The sequence below is a fragment of the Cygnus olor genome, chromosome 10 (genome assembly GCF_009769625.2).
Source record: "Cygnus olor isolate bCygOlo1 chromosome 10, bCygOlo1.pri.v2, whole genome shotgun sequence".
NCBI classification, from domain to species: Eukaryota; Metazoa; Chordata; class Aves; order Anseriformes; family Anatidae; genus Cygnus; species Cygnus olor.
The window spans coordinates 14,967,544-14,989,217 of NC_049178.1; the positions used below are offsets into that span (position 1 = coordinate 14,967,544).

The window sequence follows — 21,674 nt, forward strand, 5'->3', positions numbered from 1 at the left end:
CATAGCCTCCTGAAAAATACAACAGTGCCTCAATACCCGCAGCTACTTGTTTCCGTTCGGTTCTCAGGGATGAGAAGGAGATAGAAGCTTGCAACAGAAGACTGTCAGTCGTAGGGCAGCGTGCTTTGACATGAACTGAGCCGAGGAGCTTTTGGCATTGTACATAAAAAGTGCACGATAGAGTACGTCAGAAGAATTACAATGATTCACTTACAGCCACAAGCCCATAACTACCGCGCTTGTTGCTGTAGTTTATAATGTAGAAGCTTTCAAATGATGCAGAAAACGAACATTTCTGTGTCTAAACTCAAACCTGTGACTTGGGCGTTACTGGATATATAATAGCAGGCAACGGTGATATTTATGAAACAACAGGACAAATCCCTCTTGAGCTGTAGTAATAGATGTCATAGACATGGAGGAATATGTTCTTAATTAGGTGGGTGTAATTTTCAGGTAAAGTTTTGCACTGCTAGGGTATTTCTTCCAGGACACAGGGCTGCTACCAAGGAACTGAGGCTCAGCTGTTGGCTTGGCTGCAGGCTTTCCATTCGAGGCTGGCAAGCAATTTCTTCTTGTGCCTTGGCTATAAAGGAGAAGAGTTCCTTTTTGTCTGCCGGGAGCTCGAGGCTGCTCCTTTTAATGATGCACGGGCCCCGTTGCTGTGGGATAAATAAGGCTTTCTCTGTGCAGTGGCTGGATTCATCACTTCAAAGTTATCTCCGGATTTTTCACTCTTAGCGGTATTACCCTGCCTGACGCTTTCATTTGCATTTGCCTAACGCTGTGGTGAAGAGGAGAGGCGCTGGGACAAAGTGTGGCTGCTGCTGTTCCCCTGGCAGGGGGGGCTGAGGCGAAGAGCTGATCTGCTACGAGCCTCCCCTGCTGTAATCCTGACTTGGTGCTGGAGCACACAGAGGGCTCTGAACGATGGTGGAGGCAGCGTTCGGCTCATAAATATTTGCGTTTCATCACCACATCAGCAGAAATCTGGCAGGCTGTTATACCCAGCCAGGTCTGTCTTCGGTGACAGTAATATTTTAATTGGTTTCGCTTCTTGTGCTTATTAACCCAAACGTAACATCTGCTTTGATGTCAAGTTCAAGGGGAAATCAAATCCTTTCCAAAATTTTGGAAAGAAATTGCTTAAATAGAAGCCTGTTTTTGTGATGATTTTTTTTTCAATAAAACCTTTTTTTTCCCTGCTTTTTGCAGAAGAAAAACCTCCCGCTGCCTTTATCCATACCCTTAGTTCAGCCAGCGTGTTTACAAGGGCTGAGCTTTAAAATCAAAGCCCCATAAGGACTCAGCTGTGACTTTGCCTGGATTATAGCAACGACAAGATCACTAAATATCTGTATTATGTTCTTACCTGCTGTAAGCTCCGGGGAATATGCAGCCTTGGCTCTTTCCTTTGCATGCCACCTCCCCTAAAACCCCCCGTGCCGGTGCCCTAGTGAGACATGGAGCATCTCCATTTCTTTTTGGACACCCGGGGGCATGCAGTGAGCACAGCCGGGCTCCAAGGCAGGGAGCAGCTCTCTCTTGCATCTCCGCCCAGCGGGAAGCCTGGCCAAGCTCACAGAAACCTCAAAAGCAGCCTGGGCTTCAAAGTGCCTTTACTTTGGAGTGGCTCTCACATGCCTTTATCATTTCTTTATACACTTCTGCAAGGAGGATGGGGGCCTTAAGATAGCAGAGGCACTGAGGAAAGTGGTATCTGCTGATGTTAGAGCAGGAGCAATACCGTGGAGGTTGCTCAAAGGCCCAGGTGAGTGGTGTTGCTGGAAGGATGTGGTGGTCCCATCCCAGCATCACCTCTGGTGGTGGAGCCAGGTACTCAGGGGAATGGAGAACTGGCAAAGAAATGACTTGTGGTTTTCTAAGAAAAACACTCTTCAAAGAGGGGGTTGCTGGGAACTTCATGTTTTGTTAGCTTGTGAGATTTCTGAACAAATTCCTCTGCATCAAATGCCTCCAGGGCTGCTGCTGCTCTGCCGCGAGCAGGCACCAAAATAACCACGGCTGGCAGCAAGGCCAGCGTTGCCGGAAGGAGTCCTGGATGTGACAGTCTCAAAGCTTCTCTGCTTTCCTGGGTCCAAACCTCAAAGAGGGGGAGAGAGCAAAATTGTTTTGCTATAGTTCTTTAATTAGCTAAAATCTTGGAGATTCAGTACAGCCAGCCCAGCTTGGGATGGATTGACTGAACTTCGCCCTTCCAGGATAATCGTGCTCCAGAGAAACAAGGAGAAAAATCCAGAAGCAGCCAAAGATTTCTTCCAGGGTGTGAATACCTGGCCCTGGCTTGGCCACGCTGGGCATCTCCTGAGGGAACTGCATCTCAGTGTCTGTGCTAACATGGGAATGTAATGTCAGCCGCGGGCCCTAGACATGGCCTCAGGAAATGTTATACTCAATTTTTAATTATATGCCCTGTAAATAATAGCCTGTTTCCCCCATTACCTTCCAGCACTTTACGGATGTAAAGGTGAGGGCAGAGTTTGACCTCTGTTTGATTTTGTTTCAACTAGTTTTAGCCACAGACAGTATCAATTACCCCAAAGCTGAATGAATTTAGTTGTATTTTAGTAACACTGCCTACAAAGCCTCAATTAAGCCTGTGTACATCTGAGGTTATGAACTGCACAATATTGTCAAACTTTGTCACTGACAATCCTTCTACAGGGGATTTATTTTTTTTTTTTTTTACAAAAACAATGAAAAGAAAATTTAAGAAAATAACTAGAGACTACGCAACTGGCTGAAATAAACTTGAGACTAGTGATTTTTTTTTTTCTTATTTCCCACTCATTCCTTCCTGAGGAACAGAGAAGTACTTGCAGTTTCAGTTAATCCAAGGCATGGGCCATGGTGTCATCTGCTGGCAGTGACCTGGCTGACATTTCTAAGCCTGCCCCAAATTGCCCTCTGCAGATGGGAAGATGTCACCTCCGAGCTGGGTGCTAAAATCCCGGTCAAGTAAGAACCAGCAGCCCATTTATGCCTGCAATTATTAATTTTAACAGAAACCGGCAGGCTGGAAATGCAAAGATCTTTCCTGCATTAAAACATCTTCAGGCGACGGTAGAGCTCTGCGGAGCTCTATAAAACCTATCAGCTCTAATGAAATCACTCTCTTTGATCCTAGTCTCCGTTTTGGTTTTCTACAAAATTAAACAAAACTATGCAAACATCATAAAAGAGAATCAAATTGTTATATTACAAATAAAGAGGTTTTTTTTTATTTCTTTCTTATGGAAGATGTTTTTATGAAAGCTGAATTTAAAAATACTTGCACGATACAAGGGGAGAAAATGGGTACGTTCATTATGTGGGTTTGCAGCTACAAGGTGATTCTCAGGTTTTAAATGTCACGTTGGATATTCTTTGGTCCTTTTTTTTTTCTTTTTCCTAATTGATGAGATAGCTCTTCAAAATAAATAAAAATAAAAAAAAAAAATAAAGGCAGACATATGAGACAAGAAGTGAGCTGCAGTTGCAAGGCAAAGAGATCCCAGGCTGCTCAGTGTGTTCCCCAGCCCAAAGGTCCTGGCCCTGCACCTCTGAGCCTTGTGCCGGGTGCCTTTCCTACCTGCCATGGGATGTGGCACCAGGAGAGGGAAGCTCTGCGTGCACAGGGAGCATCGTGGGGGCAAGGATGGGCACAGGCTGCGTGAAACTGCCCTGTGGAATGGCACCTGCATGCCCCCTTCACAAGCTCCTCCTGGATGCCTGGATAGTACCTAAGCAGGTATCATGTCCATCACACTTAATGTGATGATAGGCACAGCCGAATGACAGCTATGCTCTGATCTTAAATCTGTCCAGGCCCTGGGATTCTCTGACTTCTTGATGCTTCTCAGTTAGCAGTTTGTATGTGTTTTATTTGTCACCTGATGACAGGCCCCAGTTTTGCAGTAACAAAAAGGCTGCTCTACTCTTAAATTATTAAGTAGTCGAACAGCTTCTGAGCAAGCACTGAAAAACTGACTAAGCTATTTGAGCATTTATGATTATCATGAAAATTTGCTTCTGCCGTTCAGGTATTTTGCTGCACAACCAGCATATGTGCTGCCACAAGCAGGTTTTGCAGTTACATGTGGGCTACAGTCACAAATTGCTGTACACTAAAACCTGGGGGTGGTTTGAACCAGGCTCAGTCTTGGTCATGGACGTCACGGGGTGTTAGCTTTGTAATGCTGCTTGAACCTTGTCTGGCCTTGCTTCATTTTATGTAGGGTGCTAGTATTTTGTGTTCTTCTTGGTACAGGGCTAGTCCTTCTGTATGGTTTGTGAATTTATTGCTCGCAATTTATGACTTTTGAATGAGACTTGCAGCAGACCTGGAGATAACGTGTAAGTCAAATGAGTAAATGTAAGTATTCTATGAAATAAGCCCAGCACAGAGCCGGAACACCACTGCCTGTGCCAAGCACAGTTGCAGTTAGAGAGCAACCATACAGCCAGTGAAAGAAGTGGATCTAATGTTAGTATAATATAATGCTGCTCCTTCCAGCAGTAATTTGTTTATAATCATTTGGGGAGCAGGAACAATATCCATCTTAATGTTCTGCCTAACTCTGTTTGAAGAAGATAGCTGCACGTCAAATTGTTTAACGCACGATAAGGGGTGAAGGAAGTTCAGCTGCAATCTAAAAGCTGCTCGAGTTTTGTGCAAAGCAGAAGCTGCTTGCAGCGAGCAGGAGGAACCCAGCCACACCTGGCCTGGCAGCTTGAAATAAACTCACCAGACCTGAAGGCCTAACTCAGTGCAGGTGATTCCAGGCTAACCAGGCTGAAAGTTTAAGGGACCATCATTAATACCATCTGCAGAGGCTTGTTGAGCCATGGCTTTTAAGGGAGGGGGGCAGCCTCAGTAGCAGTTCTGTACCAAGTGGCTGGTGTGGGTGGAAGTTGAACAGGCCGTGTGCTTGTGTAAGTCAGACCTAAAGCTCTTCCTTGCTGTTGGCTTCTTCTTCTGCAGCATGTGAGTAAATGGAGGTGTGCAGGGTAGGACTCAAAGCATGCACGAGACAAGCCAAAGTGGCCAGTGAGTAAGGGGATCAGGAGCTCTTAGGGTAATTAAATTGTGGTGTGTAGTCTGCCTGGGCCTTTTGTGTAGCCAGTGGAAAGAGACTGGTGGCTCCTTGAGGTAATTTAAGAGTTGGCTTTGATGCGGAGAAAATATCTGGAGCCATCTGGTTTCCTGTAAGTGTCCTCTGGGGAGGTGCAGGAGCAGCCTCACCAGCACAGCCTGGCTATGACCCCATAGGGAGCCCCGAGGCCAGGCTCTGGTTGTGACTTGCTGCTTCCTAGCCTGAAAGGAACAAGTGTGGTGTTGCAAAACAGCCAAGTAGATGTGGGGTACAGCAGCTGCCTCATGGGGAGGAGAGGCAGTCCTTCCATGCTGGTTAGACCTTGGGAAAGCATCCTGTTTTGGGCTTTGCTCTCAAAAGAAGAGGTAACTGGGGAAGCAGAGCACAGAAGGACGCAGCAAAAATGAGCTGAGAATAGAGGCTGTGGGGGGAAAAAAATAAGTCGTATGACTAAGGCTGTTTACCCTCAAGAGGAGGGAACTGCAAGGAGATGAGATTGTTGTGGATGGGTTCTCCAGGGCTGCTACGGAAAGGAAGGGAATGGGTAGTTCTCTACATCCGTGGTGGTGGGGATGAGCAGAAATGATATTAAGGGATATATACGTTGAATATGAGGATTGAGAAACACCGGAATAGATTTGCCCTGGGAAGCTGTGGAGTTGCAGTTGTTGGGGGTCAGAAGTTAGACAAACGTCTGCCAGAAATGGCACGGCTGCCCCTGCCTCGGGTAGGGCAACGGGCTGCCTGGCCTCTCCTTGAGGATCCTGCCAACCCTCTTTGCTGGGTGAAGTTAAAAGCAAGTTCTGCACAAAAATAAGTCAATGCGGTGTCTTTTCTCTGCGAGGAAGGAAACGCAGCTTGTGCCCAGGAGGAAAAGATGTGGTGTAAAGTAGCTGTGGCAAGGGGCAAAACGTGACTGAGACATGAAACCAATATAACTATAATTTCCTTCCTGCTCTGTAAGTATTAATAATAGATTTATTTCTTCAGACTATCAAGATGAGTAGCTTTATTCTATGCTGTGACCTAAGCCACTAATGCACTGTGCTCAGAGCTGTATCTTGCAGGCCTTTTCCTTCCCTCTCAGGAGAGGTTTCCTTATGAAGTGCCATCATAGGAAGCGGGGCCAGGTGCTCCAGTACGATGCGTTACGGTTCTTCATAAGCAAGTTCCCCTGTTTCCGGAACAAACAGTGACTTTCCCACATAAGGCTCCTCCGCTTCCCTTCCCGGCAGCAGGCAGACCTGCAGGGTGACTGGTTTTGATGATAATAAAGAAAAGCACACTGTGTGCGCACTGGGGAAATAATAAAATGATTTCTGAGTGCTTTGGAGTGGGATTCTGAGGACCTGCATCCTCACCTGGGTTTTCTCAGTGCTCCTTCCTTGCTGCTCTGTTTGATGCCCATCAGCTGGACGTCTCCCCAAATAGCTGGGCCCCGGGCAGTTGGTACCAGGAGCACATCAGCAAAGTGCAATAAGAAAGTTAGGGAATGTTATGACAGATAAAGGCTTTGGGATGGTATAGGGCGAGCAGGCAGGTTTAGGAATTATTGTCCCTAATGAATGAGGTGCAGTGAGCTGGCAGCAGTGGTGGTCACTGGTGGAGATGCTCACTGAGACTCCTGGTGTGGGTGGGTGGAAGTACCCTCAAACAGCCCTGCTTCACTACCTTGTGGGGGGGGGCTCCTGTGGGCTCTCTGTTCTCAAAATCAAAGCTAAATAAAGCCTGGAACACTCTGTCTGTTCGGAAGCATTTCTCAGCTGTTGAGAGGCTTAGCAGCAAGCCTGGCCAGGGGAGTGTCGGTGTGGTGTGTGATCTCAGGGCTCTGATCAAAGCTTGCTGATTTGCAAGGTCCTTTTTTAAAATCGGTGATGGGAACAACACAGGCTTTGCTATCTGCCAGTCGTGGAGGTTATTTGGAGTTACCCTGTGTCCTCAATTGCAAGAAGCCCTGGCTGGCAGTGCTGCCAGCAAGAGGCAGCCCCACACGTGGGGTCTTCCAGGCTTCAGGAAAGCAGTTGGAGCAAGGAAACCTGGGCTCAATGTTGGCTTGTTAATGCCTGTGTTTGTGATTTCTAGATGGAAATGTGCTGTGTGGCTTTTGCATATTAACGGACTTGCATATTGGGCAGTCTTTTAGAATTCAGATGCTGCTGAAGATATATATATCTATCTATATATATATAGATATGTATTTTTTTTTTAATCTCGTGTCAGATATGCTGAGGGTAAACAGCTCTGCCCTCTAGTGCTGCTTGGCAAAGCCGTTAAAACCGAGCACGTCGGTGATGCTGGGAAGGTGCCTGACCCAGAGCATCCGTTGGAGCGCACAGACCCCTGGGGCTGCACAGGGAGGGTGCTGTGGGAGGGCTGGGACCCGGCAGTGCCAGGTGCTGGCATGGGGTCTGGCACACAGCGTGGCACGTGGCACACCCTCTGCATGGCACCCACGAGGTCACATCTCTCTTTTCACTCAAGCAACCCTGCGGAGCCTGATATTTGCTCTCCCATAATGTTTATTATGCCTTTGAGAGACATGCAGAAGAGCTAAATGATGAGCAGCCATTTGAGCAGCTTGGCTCTTTCGGCCCCATAAATAATGAATTCACTGGTGTGAGAAAACACACGCCCAGACACAAACCCGTGCAAAGCCTTGCAGATGAAAGGGAATAAGAGCACAGAAGCTGGAGATCCGAGTGCAAAGTTCTGTGCCAGTAATTTGGGAACTGCTTCTTGGAGACAGAAACTGTCAGTGAGTTAGGAGTTAATTGCCTCAAGGGGAGACGAGCACTTAGAGATGCCTGGGAGTGCTAGCTGAGGTTTGAAGTGATAGCTTGCTACCTGCCTGGCTTCTGGGGAGGGCAATTAGTTTGAGCAGGATGTTTGCTTTATTGTCTGCAAGTCCTGTCTTAAGCAACAGCTGAAATAACTCAGCTGTGAGTCAGCTTGTGGGCGCGCTGGCTCCCTGAATCTCAGGAAGGTGCAGAAATAAATTTTGAATTTGCTGGCCAGCTTCAGCACGGTTGGACTGGGTGGTGTGGCTTCAAAGAGCCTGTGTTTCTGGAAGTTTTCTTTTAAGAAATAACAAATAAACAATACCTGTGTTGCCTCTGAGAGTACATACAACCTTTTGCAAACACCAGGGCTTGGTTAGCCCCAGCACCCACGAACAAGTCGCCGGTCTGGAGGGGTGAGGACTGCAGAGCAGTGCCTTGCATCAGGGGCACAGCACATCCCATGCTAATAGCAGGGAAGAGCTGGCTGCTTCTGCTTCACTGGCAATAAACCAGGCAAGCACAGTGGTGAGAGAAAACCAGGTGTCTGCAAACCTCCACTGCACTGGGTAAGGTAAATGAGATGCAGGGGGCTCACCTGGGCAGACTTAGCAATGGCTTGCTGCCTGGAGAACAGCATCTTTGTGATAACTCTGTTAATTTATCTTCTGGAAAAGAGCAAAGAAAAGCATACTAGTTTGTAATTAGTCCTTCAAACATGAGTGCTCCTGGACAGCCAGTGGGAGCATGCAGGCAGTGGTTTGATTTATGAAATGATGAGATTTCAATTCTCTGATCCGTCTTAGCTTGATTTGTCCAGATAACAGCTAGGGCATTTTCATAAAGTTTGATCATCAGCTTACAGCCTTGTCTCACATGGCTTCACGATTCGGTTCCCAAGATGAGATTATCGTCTTGTGGAGCTGGGAATTTGTTTAGGGAGGGATGGACAATCCAATTTGGAAGCACTTTACCCCTCGGTGGGTAGTGATGGTGTGGGGGAATCTCATGCGGAGTTTCAAGATACTGAATTTCAGAGCTTAATGGGGGCTTGCAGCTCTCATGTTGGCATTGAACCCAGATCTACTTGACTGTTTCACAAATAGTCCACATGTGGGGTTGGATGCTTTACTAGTCAGCATACAGTGATTTCTTTTTTTAACATTTTTTCCCTGAAACCTATGTTTTCTATAAGTCCTGATTGGCAGTATTTTTCAAGTTCATTTCTGAAGCAAATGAAGCCTACAAGATCACGTTTTTTGAGCTCCCTCCTCCTCCCCATGGATTTTAGGCTTGTTAGCCTGTTTAACCAAATTTGACTGTGGTTGCAGGTGTGGTGGCCCAGGTGGCTGTGTTGAGCAGGGACCTGTCAGTGCCTCTGGAGAAGGAGAGGCTGCTGCAGAGGGTTCCTGCCAAAGGTGACAAATGCAAGTGGGAGAGAAGGAGAGATTGGAGAGAGAAAAAAAAAAAGGCATTAGTAATCCAAAAGCTGGTGAAAAGTTCAGCCACAGCTGCTTCCTGGTAACTGTCAGATCCCTCCTCATCCCTCTTTATCTATTCCGTGTAAAGATAAAAGCTCAGATGTAAATGCAAATAGAAGGTAATTTTGCAGAGCATCGTTCCTACAAGCGCTACATTCTTTACAGGATGAAATAATATAATTAGAGAGATAATAGCAGAGAGAGGGAAATGGAGAGGTGTGAGCAGAAAAAGAGCAAATAAGTTTTCAGCCAAGTTTCAGAACGAAACAGAGCTAATGAGGTGGAGCTCATCTAGATGGCAGCAGCAGGCATTGCTTTTCTACCAAGAGAAGTGAGGTGCCTGGAGAATAAGAGTTAGTAAATTGCCAGGCTGGTGGATGGGGTAGAAAGGTACAAAGAACCACCAGAGGTAGCCTGAAACAGCTGGGGTGTGATGGATTTATATATGCTACAGTTCATTCAGAAGGAGTTCCTGATACTGGGCAGCTCACTTAAGATCTGTTTACTGGAAATGACTGGCACAGAGCTCATAGGTGAGAGCTTGTGTGCACTGCATGAGACTGGGCAAACTGGAGTGCTCCTGGGGGTTCCTCACGTCAAGAAATAATAACAAATGCTTGAATTTCATATTCACAAAAATGTGCAAAAGTCTAAGGACAATGAGCTGACTTGCACAGACACCTTCTGATGCTTGGACAAGGACAGTCTCCTGCGATCCACAGGGAAGTTCCACCTAGAGGACTTGTGCGGCTGCCTAACGCAGAACTTAAAAAATGCACCATTCCCCTTCGTTCACAGGGGAAATACAGTACCTTACCACCCGACCCTCCTGAAGCTGATGTTCGGAAGACCCCTGCTGCTGCTGATTCTGGTAAGATATAGCCAGAGGGAAAAAAGGATAATACTATTTTCTGTCATGGGCATGGCTGGTTTTACTGAGCGTTGGGATTACACAAGATGTCCTCATGACCTTCCATGGTCAACATGTCTTAGAGCTGAAGAGACAGGGCAGTGCATGACCAAGAAAGGGGCCGTCTGCTTGGGCACTGCTTAGAGAGGTGGAATCTTTCACCAAAAGGCCAACCCACTGCTTCCCTCTAGCCTCTTTCTCCACATGGAGATTTGTCAGTGGTCCCTGTCCCCCAGGACCACCTACTGCTCTGGGTGTGACCAGGAGGGCATCCATTGTGGACCGAAGTCCAAGTGTCCTACATCATGAGATGGGCACGTGCAGGCAGTCCCTGCCCTCCGGCACACAGGCATGTCTGCTGTGTGGTGAGGACCCAAGGTAGCTGTGTCCTGCTCCTGTGATGGATGTAGTTGTGTGGTGGGGGACGGATCCCAGATCTGAGGGAGCTGGAGCAGTGGGATGTCCCACAGCTGGGAACAAGACTTTTGATAACAGCTGGCTGAAAACTCTTTTTAGTCAGATGTGGCCTGCAGACTCACCCAGGCATACAAGATTTGCCAAAGGAAAGGCTCCCTGCTCAGCTGCAAGCACAACAGGCCTTGCATTCCATGCAAACCCTTAATTACAGCCATCAAGGAAAGCTGACTTCTTTGAACTGTAAAATGAGAAGTTGGTGGCAAGGCCTATGTTTTGCTTTTGCAACTAAAATCCCAGTGCTAATTAGATGCTATTGAAGCAGAAATGCACTTTTCCTTTTCCCCTGGCCAAATCATTGGTTGAAATGCATTTTTATCCTTTCACCTAGAGTACTTGAATCTGGGGAATAGTGAGACCTTGTGCATGCTTTCTTGCATGCTCAAACCAGGTTGTAAATTTGAAAGTTACTCTTTAAAATCTTGATTTACCTAGCGTTAACATGGCCTGTGCTCTCCTCTTCCAGGTTCCTCCTGAAGGACCTGTGGTGATTGATGGGAAGCCGCCAAAACACATTGTGTCACGTCATGAGGAGCAGAGGACAGCCTGGGACTCTCATTCCCCCTTCTCTTTGGGGGTGAAGAGCTGACAAAACTAAATGGACATGCCACAGGCACTGGAGTCTCGGGAGATGGAGGAAGAGCAGAAGCCCCTAGCAGTGTTTGAGACACTGAAGAATTGCTGCCCAGGGACGTACACCCGGATATCAAGGCCTTTGTTTATAAGAGTGATTGCTTTGCCATGTCTCCTCGAGGACCTGGCTGAGCATCCAAAGAGGGAGCATTTGCCGTCACCTCTAGCAGAGGCGGGCTGGCCTATACCACCTGTCTGCTGTGGTGCTCTGGGTGTCTGCACGTGGTGTCCCATCACCAGCGCTTCTTCCTCTTGGGGGTTTTGCTGCCCACGTATCTGGCAGCTTCAATTTTCTTTGCCTTTTCCTCTCCTCCTGTACTTGGACATCGTTAGAGATCTGTGCAGGGACAGTTCTTAGGCTAATGGGTTTCCTTCAGTCCTGGTACCTGGGCCCTTTCTTTCTTCATCCTTTCTATGGCCAGCAGGTGTGGAGGCTGTGGGCTCTGCTCCCTGACCCCGAGGCCAGGCACTGGCAGTTTAGTGACACCACCAGCAGGGCTAACCTTGGCTTATAGCACAGCTTCTCTGCATCTCTGAGGCTTCCATCGGCCCGCAGGTCCACTTGCACAAACATGAATGAGAAAACAAGCACAGCATGAGGCTGTGTTTACTTTAAATCTTGGGGGCTGCTGGCCCCAGCCTCAGGGGGACATCCAGGTCTCCAGACTGGGCTTGCTGGGAGCAGTCCTGGGTTGTGTGAGAGCACCAAGGGACTGTGCGATGGCATTAATGATTTTCCTTCCTCTTACCTCAACCAGGAAAGCAAAGGTGGCAGTACTGCTGCTTGGTGGCTCTGCCAGGAGAGAAAGCAGTCAGCCAAAGCCATCTCCCGTGGCTCCCCTGCAGGCCCGGGGTGCAGCTGGAGTGTTTTGTGCTGTTTTGTGCTCTGGGCTGTGCATCAGTCGCAGTCAAGGAAGCAGCTGAATGGGGTGGAGGCAAATGCAGAAACTGCAGAACTGCTTTAGGGTCATGTGGAAGCCCTAGGAGAGGGGTTTAATATTGTTTCCTATTCTTTGCAGCTCTGTCTGAGGGCGAAGCTGGAGTCCTGGGTTTGCGGGGGAGGCAGCTGCTGGCCAGGCACCTGTGCTGGATATTGCATCCTTTCCCATCTGCTCCTTGCCTGCTCTCAGCAGTTTCTGTGCGTGCCCACCAGAGAGCATCCCTGGCACAGGGCTGGTGTCTCCAGAGACAGAGCTGGGGATAGTAGGGCTGGGTGTGAGACCAAAGCCACCTTCCTTCACCCTTTCCAGCCCTGATACCTCGCCCAAACCTGAGCTGGATGGAGGTTATAGCCCTGCTGTGTGTCCTGGGCAAGGGAAGCATCCCGCTGGCAGGAGGATGTGCTGCCGTGTGAAGTCCTGCGAGAGCCTGGCTCTCCTGCAGCAAACACACAGTGTCTGCAGGGGAGGACGGTGCTGGGGGTTAGCAGGGAGGGTCTGCCCAATGCACAAGGAGCAAATGGGGGTTTGGGCAGAGCCTAAACTTCCAAAATTCAGATGGGTGGAAGTCCAGTGCGTTATAGCAGTCTCCTGAGTAAGTGCACAGACAAATCTTTTTCTTTTTGGTGATCGTTCATCTCAATGAGTTTCTTTGATTGAGTATGGAGTTGGGTGCCCTGGCACGGTCTTGTGTGTGAGATAAATATCTAGTGCTCGGTGTCTGGGGAAGGCAGAAACCTGTGCTTTCCACGTACCTGCGGCCTTTGCAAGCATCACCTAAACTTCAGCACTGGCCTGAAGTCCCAGGGTGGGCAGAAAGCTTTGGGCTTAGAGGTGGGGTTCGGCTGTGCAATGCTAAATATCTCACCTCGGCTCTCGCCCTCAGGAGGCAGAGATGGGAAGGAGCTGTCCTGCCCAGCACAGTCACCTCCATCCCTGTGCTCAGCTGGACATGTTCCTGCAGGTAGCTGTGGGTCAGAGGAACTGCAGCCCTAGTGCTTGTGAGATGGGCTTTGAAGGAAAGCTGAGGAACGAAACAACTCAGCTATTTTTATCCTTGCACCAGCCCGGGGATTTCAATTGACAGGATTAGTTATGAAGCCAATATTATGAGTTTAACTATAAGTGAAATAACACAACTTCTGTGGGAAGCGGAGTAAAAGAGGCAATTATGCAGTAGTTTAATAACAGCACTCTGCTGGCTGGGAAGCTGAAAACTTACAGTTGACAGTAATTAGATTTTTTTCATTCTTCCTGTTAAATAGCTACAAAAATTACAATAGAAATTAATCTGGTTCACTCCTGTTCCATGCTGTTTTCATCATCCAGTCCATGCCCGTTTGGCTTTCAGGTTATTTTTGTTCTATGTTTTTCTAGTCTTTGGTATTTTAGAAGTGCAGAAACAGTACTTAATGCTGAAAACATGGAAAGCAACATGAAAAAGGAGGCTGGGGGAGTGGGCGGTAACCTCATCAGAAATGCAGGAGGTGTTTGGATGGGCAGTGAGGGCTTTCCAAAGGGAACTGCCAGGAGTAGCAGCCAGACTTCTAAGCGTCCGTGCTTAGAGGGGTAGGAGATGTCGGAGCCCTGCTCTTTGCCAGACTAGTTTGGAGAAGGTCCTGCATGGTCTCTAGGGCGTGCAGGGCTTCTTCTCTTCCCAGTCTTTGCAGCGGTGTGTGCTGGCATCTCATCTCCCTGCTGTCTCCATCCCAGGTGATGCTCACCTGTCAGCTGCCCTGTTTTTGAGCACTGTCCTCTTCTTTTTCATGTACAGGCATGGCATGAGAAAAAACTTGATGCTAAAACCTTGAATTACTTTAGCAACTGTGTACTTCCAAAATTGTAGGGTGGAACTTGATGAGCCAGCAAATGTGTGACATTTCGGCTGCTTATGATCCTAGCTTGAAAGTGCTATGCAGCATGAAGGAAAAAGCTCTCAGGTTTGCGCTGTCATCATTGAAAGCTCAGGATGGGATATTTGCTTGGAGGCTAAAAGTATTCTTCCTCGTGCTTTCATTTCTTTTATGATGCAAAAGAGCCAGGTATGATTAATGGCATCCTGGTCCTGATGTCGTGAAGTGACACGGGATTGAACATGGGGTTGGGCTTTGTAGCTCTGATGCCTGGCAGGATCTCTGACACGTGTAATAAATATTTTCTGCAGCAACACACCCAACCTCACAGCAGAGCATCTCATTTCTTTTCCTCTACTGTGGCAGGAGCAGCACAGTTCAGGTTCACACTTGTGTTTTAGCTTTAAAACACTCTGGAGATGCCCAGATCCATTAGAGGGGTAAAGGCCACCTGCAGGTATGTTGCAACCCCATTTGCTTCTGCTTCTCCGCGGAAATACGCTGTGCTCTTGGCAGATGCAAATGTTCCAGATGGTATTGTGAAAAGTGCAAATTAGAGATTTGATTCCAGCCCATCTTCACTTTAATGAATCCTGTCCAGCTCTCTAGCAGAGCTGTTTTTAAGCTGCCTTTAAAATGCATCCCATCTTCTTTCTGCTACCCCTAAATCTGCATCAGCTCATTCCTCTGTCACTGGGCAGAGCACTGCCGGGCACTGCAGCCTGCCATTCAACCTGTGTGCCTTCCTGCACGTCATTCTGCTGTTCGGACAGCCTGCAAAGGTTGGATACGATCCATCCATCAGGGTGTCCAGCTGTCCCGGTGCTGGGGCCAGGTGCCAGTCTGGGGACCTCACAGTAGGCTGGGTGGACAAGGTGACGAGTGGTTCATGAAGCTGCCAAGGTGTGCAGGGTCCTCTTGCAAAGCCATGGTGGAAGAGCCAGGAGGCTGAAAGGAGTCACCCTCTGGGTTGTCCCCTACCTGGACCTGGATTTGGTTGGTGAGGTAAGGAGGGGAGAGCTGTCATCTCCTGCATTAGCTCCATCTGGAACGGCGTGTGTGCTCCCGGCCATGTGTTGTGCTGATGCTCACACGGTGCCCCAGTCACCACCCTGCATTAGCTTATTCCAGCATATTTCTGTGTTACAAAATTAGATCCATTTTGCAAATTGCTGCTGCACTAGTAATTGAATTGAAGGGTTTTTTTTGTTTTTCCACTCTTTTTTTTGCACTGGAGTAAATCAGGAATAAGTCAACAGAATCGAGCCCTCAGTGCTTTCAGCAACATGCTCATTTAAATTGGATGCAAGAGGGTGTCTGTGTTTACATTTGGCCTGCCAAGAATCTCTGTTTCAGAAACTGGCTTACATAATATGTCAAAATTGGTTTACTCATTAGCATTGCAAACAGCGTGAAACAAGGCGCAGATTGATAAACTCGCAGCAATATTTGCATCCAGAGCCGGGCGGCGCAGGGGGAGGGGAGGTTCATTAGGAAATGTTCCATTTCCATGGGAAAAACAAACGGCTTCCAGTTAGATCTCAGACTTTGTTAATTTTCTGTCTTCCCAAATTTGAATAGAGGTTGAGAGGGAAACGTGAAAAATCTCTGCTGGCAAACGGGCAGCCCTTGTGAGTATTCCCTGGGCTGGTGGGTTATCTGCAGTGGCTGCTTCAGGTATATTTTCATTACAGCACAGCTGGGATGGAGGCTCTGATAGTACTAATTAGGTCCTGCAAATGTGGCATGGGCGCTGATGTAGCTGCCTGCTCCTGCTCTAGCCTAGCCAGGCAGGCATGATGCAGCCGCGGGCAGAGCTGAGGACTGTGGTGCCATGAGCTGGAAGGTTTTCAGCATAGGTCCTGCATGGTGGGATGTGTAAAACAGGGCTGCTGGGGTGGTATGAGCACACGTACCAAGAGTAAAGCAGCACAGCAATAAGCGGATCTAAGCGTACCCTGTACTTTTGGGCTCCCTCCTTGCCCTTCCCATCATAGCATGTGGGCTTTAGGCACCTTGTGCTGGGCTGGGAGATGTGAGGGGAGATGGCAAAGTGCAGATGGGAGAAGAGCAGCCCTGTCTCGTGCTGTCCTCCAAGTCTGCTTTTGTCCCAGGGGAGGAGGATTTTCTCAGCAGGCTGCAGCCCTCAGGGTCACTGGTGTCACTGCATCCCTTCCAGCTGCTCCGGCCAGGAACCCCCTGCAGGCAGGGGCTGAGGCTCTTTAGACCCTGGAGTGGTGCGGCAAAGCTGGCAGAAATCTGCTGGATGTGTACAGCTCTGCAGTGGTATCTAAAGGAGTTTGGAGCTCAAATCCCATGAAGCATTTTAGTCTGCTCTGAAACTCCCAGCTTAATCAAAAGTGGAAAGCTCTGATACAGCACGGAGAGGGACGTGTCCTAGAAGTGCTGACACTGGCAGAGTCTGGTTTTATGCTTGGCGATGTAAAGTGTCCCATCCAATATTTCAAACAAAGTTTTCCAAAGGAATCTAATAAAGCCACAGCAAGCACCAGTGCTGCAGGGCCTGCTGCATCCCGATGAGAGTTTTGCCTTATCAGCAAGCACCAATGCATCTGCTGTCAGCAGTGTTAGACCCGATCCGTTCATGGCGTGTCACAGTTTGGGATTAAAAAAAAAAAAAAATCAAGCTTGGGTCTCCTTCCATCACAGAGTCTGTGTTGCAGCGTTGTTTGGAGGAGCTGTGGGACAGGATGGGGCATCACCTGCTGCCACCCATCGTGCTCTGGCTAAACCTGCACCCTCGCGTCCTGCGCAGGTACCCAGGTGGGCACGTGTTTTGGAGGGCCAAGGCCTGGCAGCTCCTGGGGGCACCTCTACAAAGCTATTTTAATGGACGCTTTTCAAGGCTTTTCCGAAGACTTCCGTGAGGTTTTTAAGTAGCAGCGATTGTGTAGCTGTTTGTAATCCAGAGGTGGGGTGGGGAGGGAAGATGAAATGATCCCACCAGAAAACGAGAACGAGGGGTGCTTGCGTTTCGCTTACGGTCACGCCTTGCAGCAGGAGGCTGGTCCGCGCGAGATGCAGCGAGTTTCAGTGCCAGCTGTAGACCTGAGCACAACGCAGAAGACCGTGGTTGTCTGATCGGTGTGGCTGCGACTCGGGTAGGCAGCACGCACAGCAGCAGGCAGATGCTTTCCCCTCCGTTCGAACGCACCAAGCTGTGGAGCAGCGCCTCAGCATCTCTCCCCGGAGAACTCGCTCGGCACCGTGATGTCTCCTTGCAGCGCTGGCTGGCAGCGAGCCGCCTCTGTTGGAGAGGCAGGGCCGTGGTGCCAGAAGGGACATCTGGCAGCGTGGCGGTGCGGCTCCTGCTCGTGGGAAACAGGCCCAGAGGTTCGGAGCTTGTCAGGGGCTGTGAGAGCATCCTCTGTGCCCGGGCTGTGAGCATCCAATGCTGGGAGTGCCAGCCCCAAATGGACAAATTGAATTATCAGGTGCATTCAGTCCCCTTGTTTTTTATCTTTATGTTTTTCCCTGTGAATTCCAGCTGTCCTGGCACAATCTGAATTCCAAACTGCTACGGAAAAGTAAATGCACTCAAATTTTGCTCTGCGGAGAACTGTTGTCAGCCAGCAGGTGTTTCTGTACGCCAGCATGTAACTTCTGTCTCCAAATAAAAGAGAAAGTTCACGTTGTGTTTCATCTATTAAGTCACATGCGTTTGTTGCAGAGTCTGGAAAAGAGGGCAAAACAGTGATAAACCCAGGGCTGGTGGGGGGGAAGAAAAATAGCATGGAGTGTGAATCACGGTCTCACTTACACAAAACACCGCTGGGGCAATGGTCTTGCGATGAGAGCCGGGCTCCTTGCAAAGAGAAGGAGCCATGGATCTGTCTCGTGCCAGGGTCTGAAACCTGGTGAGGGGTCTGCGGGGATGGGCTGTGGGGTCCTTGTGTCTCGGTGCCGGGGCAGCAGGCGTGGCAGCATCCCAAAGACCCGGTGTGCAGCTGCCAGAGATGAGTGCCGCTGGCAAGCAGATGCCTGTGTGTCGGAGGCAGTGAGCTAAGCTCCTGCTGTGCTTTCCTCCTCCTCCCAGCAAACAGGGGCACGGTGAAGGTTTGGTCTGGGTAAATTAATAGCACAGAACTTTTCCCGTTTGGTGGAAGGGAACCTGTGGGTTCCCCCTAGGTTTTCTCTGACGCTAAAGAAGTGGAAAAAGCACGAGTTTGAGGGAGATGCTCTGGAGGTCCAGTTCTGTGAGGGCACGGGGGAAGCTCAGTGCACGTTACAGTAAATGTGGCCTGAAAGGTCTGATCCCCTTTCTGGATGGGCTCCTTGCTGGAGCTGCAGGCAGCTGTCTGAGAGGCAGTGAGAGGCACGGCAGGGAGGTCTGCAGAACACAGCAAAGAGCCCCCAAAAGCCAGCAACGAAGGTGCGCTGCCCCGGGGGCAACCTGCAAGTGTCAGATTCGGAGGCTCTTATAAGCTGAGCCCAACTTCAGCCCAGCAGTGGTGAGGTGCTCCTTTCCCCAGAGCGTGCACGCAGAACAAAGCCGTTCTGCATGCACCGTGGGGAGGACTGGGCTGCATCTCAGCACGCCGTGGTGGTACCTGCACCACAACAGAGCAATCAGCCTCTCGCCACGGGGAAAGTATTAGATTTCTCCACTTAGGCTGTGTGTAGTCATTGTCTAATAATATGACCATTTTGCTCTCCCTCCGCAAATAAGGCTGAGGCTGCTGCCTGATTGGTATATCAGCTCACTTTCTCTCAGCATTGATTTTCTTGCTCTCCTTATTTGCTTCATAAAAAGAGAGGCAAGGAGCTGGTGCTCGCTCCCTCCCTCCCTCCCTCTCTCTCTCCCTCTCCACTGCGAGAAGCTTTTGGGAGCCTTTATTTTTAGTATGAGACAAACCTTGCTTTATTTCAGGAGACGCAAGTTGGATTATAAATCCTTTTGTAAATGTGTATGGTGATATTTGCTCCGGTAAGTTATATGCATATCTATTTATTTGTGTAACTGTGCTGTTCTGGGGGAGAAGTGGGTTTTTAAAGGAATTGCAAAGCCCACCAAATTGTTTTTAGCTTTGGTTTCTTTGTACTCTCATGCTGAGCCCAACTGTTCCATGGTTTTTAGATACATTGAAATAATTTTGGTTTGTATTTTGCATTGCAGAGGGGGGGGTGCCTGCTTTGAAAACTTGTTTTGCACTTCATTTTACAGCAGAAATGTGGAGAGTGAGGATTAAAGGAATGTTAAACGTAACGCTTGTCATGTTTCTTCTGGCACTTTTAACCAAAGGCTCCTCGAAAATAATGCAGCAATATTTGATACAAAAAAATCAGTTAAGAGCTATTTCGTATCGATCAACCTGAAGCACGAATATCTGACTGCACATTACCTTGGAGAGATCAATCTGAAGTACGGCAGGTGGGCAGCAACGTGCTCCTCACCAAAACGTATTATTGAAATAAAGAAAATCTTTAAAATAATTAAGAGCATAGCGTTCTTTTCAGAGTGTAATATCGTTAATGTAGGTCAATAGACTGTTGCTCTGACTTTCTGCTCCCTGCCTCTGCTTTGTACAGCTCAGCAGCCTCATTCCTCCGCGCTCTCGGCTAACTTGGAGACCTCTTTGTTACCTGTAAATAACAGCGAGGTGCAGTTATTTCTCTCTCCCCAGCATAGCTCACCGTGTGCTTTCCGGGCAATGCCTGACAGTGATTGTAACAGTACGGCTGAGGAAAACAAGATGTATAGCTGTAACACCTCCAGACTGCATGATAAACATTTGAATTCGCTGCTTTATATTCATTAATTTATCGGCACTTTGATTCTTTCATACTTGAATCATATCCCTGGGAGTCGATCCCGTCGGTGCTTCACAAGTCTTTAAAAACTCCATGAGCTGGAGCTGCTGTGAGAACAGGCTCGAGTATTTACCTGCTTGGAAAATTCACACACCCTACCCGGAATAATCCACCTACTCTCCTGATACCAGGGCATGCTAATAGGTGCTTGAAGTGTGCTCCAGTAAGAGAGTAACTGGCTTTATTAAACCCATAAGAGAAGGTAAGGATGTGTTTGGCAGCGCAGGCTGAACTCTTCCAGAGCAAAATTTCAAATTGGTAATAACTGCTTAGTCATTTTAAGCTGCTTTTGGGCAAGCTTAATTGTTCCAATGTTTTTTTTTTCTCCAGACGGAGGAGTTGCACTTGCCTTCCCACCTGTGTGCCCAGCAGCTGCAGGCAGCACTGGGGGCTGTGCCCCCTCTGCAGCCAGCTCCCGAGCCCTGCTGGTGGCTGCTGGAGCAGGGAGCCTGTCCCTGGGGCTCCGCTTCCCACCCCAAAACAGGATGAACATGTGCCCGGTTCAGTTTTTTTTCTTCCATTTTTACATGATTGCTGTTTCGTAAGCACTGTGTGTATTTATACTGCATAGCTTCCCATGAGCGTGTGTGCTCGGCACAGTGTTGGGGGACAAGGTGCGTAACCATAATTGTTGCTTTCCCAATCTAATCTTTTTTCCCAGTTGTTTAATCTCTCAGGTGCGGAGGGCATGAGTGAGCAGCACGTATCTCACACACTTTCTAAGCATAATCCTGCCTGCCTGAGGATTGCTTTAAGCATTTCCAGCTTTGCCGAGCCTGAGGCATGTGGCTTAGTGCAGGAACCTCCAGGTGAGCAGGAAGGTGGCCAAGGAGCACGTTTGGGTGCCCCTGGAGGGGAAGGGGCGGCTGACATGAGCCGAGGAGCGTGGTTCCTGCCTCCAGCCCTGCAGAACAAAAGGGCTGGGGTTTCTGTGCCGCGTAACTCATCATAGCAGGGGTGCCAGACTTCCCTGAAAGCTGGGCATGCTGTGGTTAATTAAGAAGATGGTTCGGCTTGTCTTTATAGATTTGAAGCAGGAAAAGTGGCCAGGGCTGGTTGGCGTGACTGCAGGCAGGGCAGGGCTCACCCTCGCCAGCAGCCGAAGGAGTGGAAGGCCCTTTGTGAGCCGTGTGGTTACATCCATTGCTGCAAGGCTTTTCCTTGGCATCGGACGTTGTGGCTCAGCAGAAATGATCCCTCCAACCCCCACATGCTCTCTCTACAGGATATGGCCAAGACAAACTCAGGGGGACAGCAGAGCTTGCCCTACTCCCTGTGTTGTACATACAAAACTCTTCCATGCTCACGGTTTTCTGTCTGTCGCCTTTTGCCCATCCTGGCACTGCAACGTGTGGTCCTCCTCCACCTCCTGCTCCCTGGTGGTGGCAGGTCTGGGGGTCGCTTCTCCCCATCTGAGCCCCCCTCGGATTATCCTCTGCCACCTCTTCTTGACCATGCCCAAAGAGCTTCACACACCTACAGGGCTGAAACCACGAAAGCTGTGCCAGTAGGGTGGAGGAGCTGCTGTCTCTTTCTGGCAGGTGCATTAGGGTTTGGAAGGAGGTAGAAATGTTATTTTGGGGGAGCTAAAATGTTATTTTTGGGGAGGTATCTTGGGGAGCTGCTTCTCCTCTGAGACGCGTCTCGTTGGCTGTGTGGCACCTAGCAGCTCAATCAGTT

At 48.9% G+C, this 21,674-nt stretch overlaps 1 protein-coding gene across 3 annotated transcripts in view; it reads left to right on the forward strand.

The window, feature by feature from the left end:
* Positions 1–21,674, forward strand: part of SYNPR (synaptoporin) — a 92,522-nt gene that overhangs the window by 36,435 nt on the left and 34,413 nt on the right. The window contains exon 1 of one of the 3 annotated variants that reach the window (XM_040568714.1): positions 18,561–19,110. The exons of the other annotated variants lie outside the window; for them this stretch is intronic. The gene's annotated coding sequence lies outside the window, so the exon portion shown is untranslated. Of the gene's footprint in view, positions 1–18,560; positions 19,111–21,674 lie in introns of those variants that run through there. 3 annotated transcript variants of the gene reach the window in all.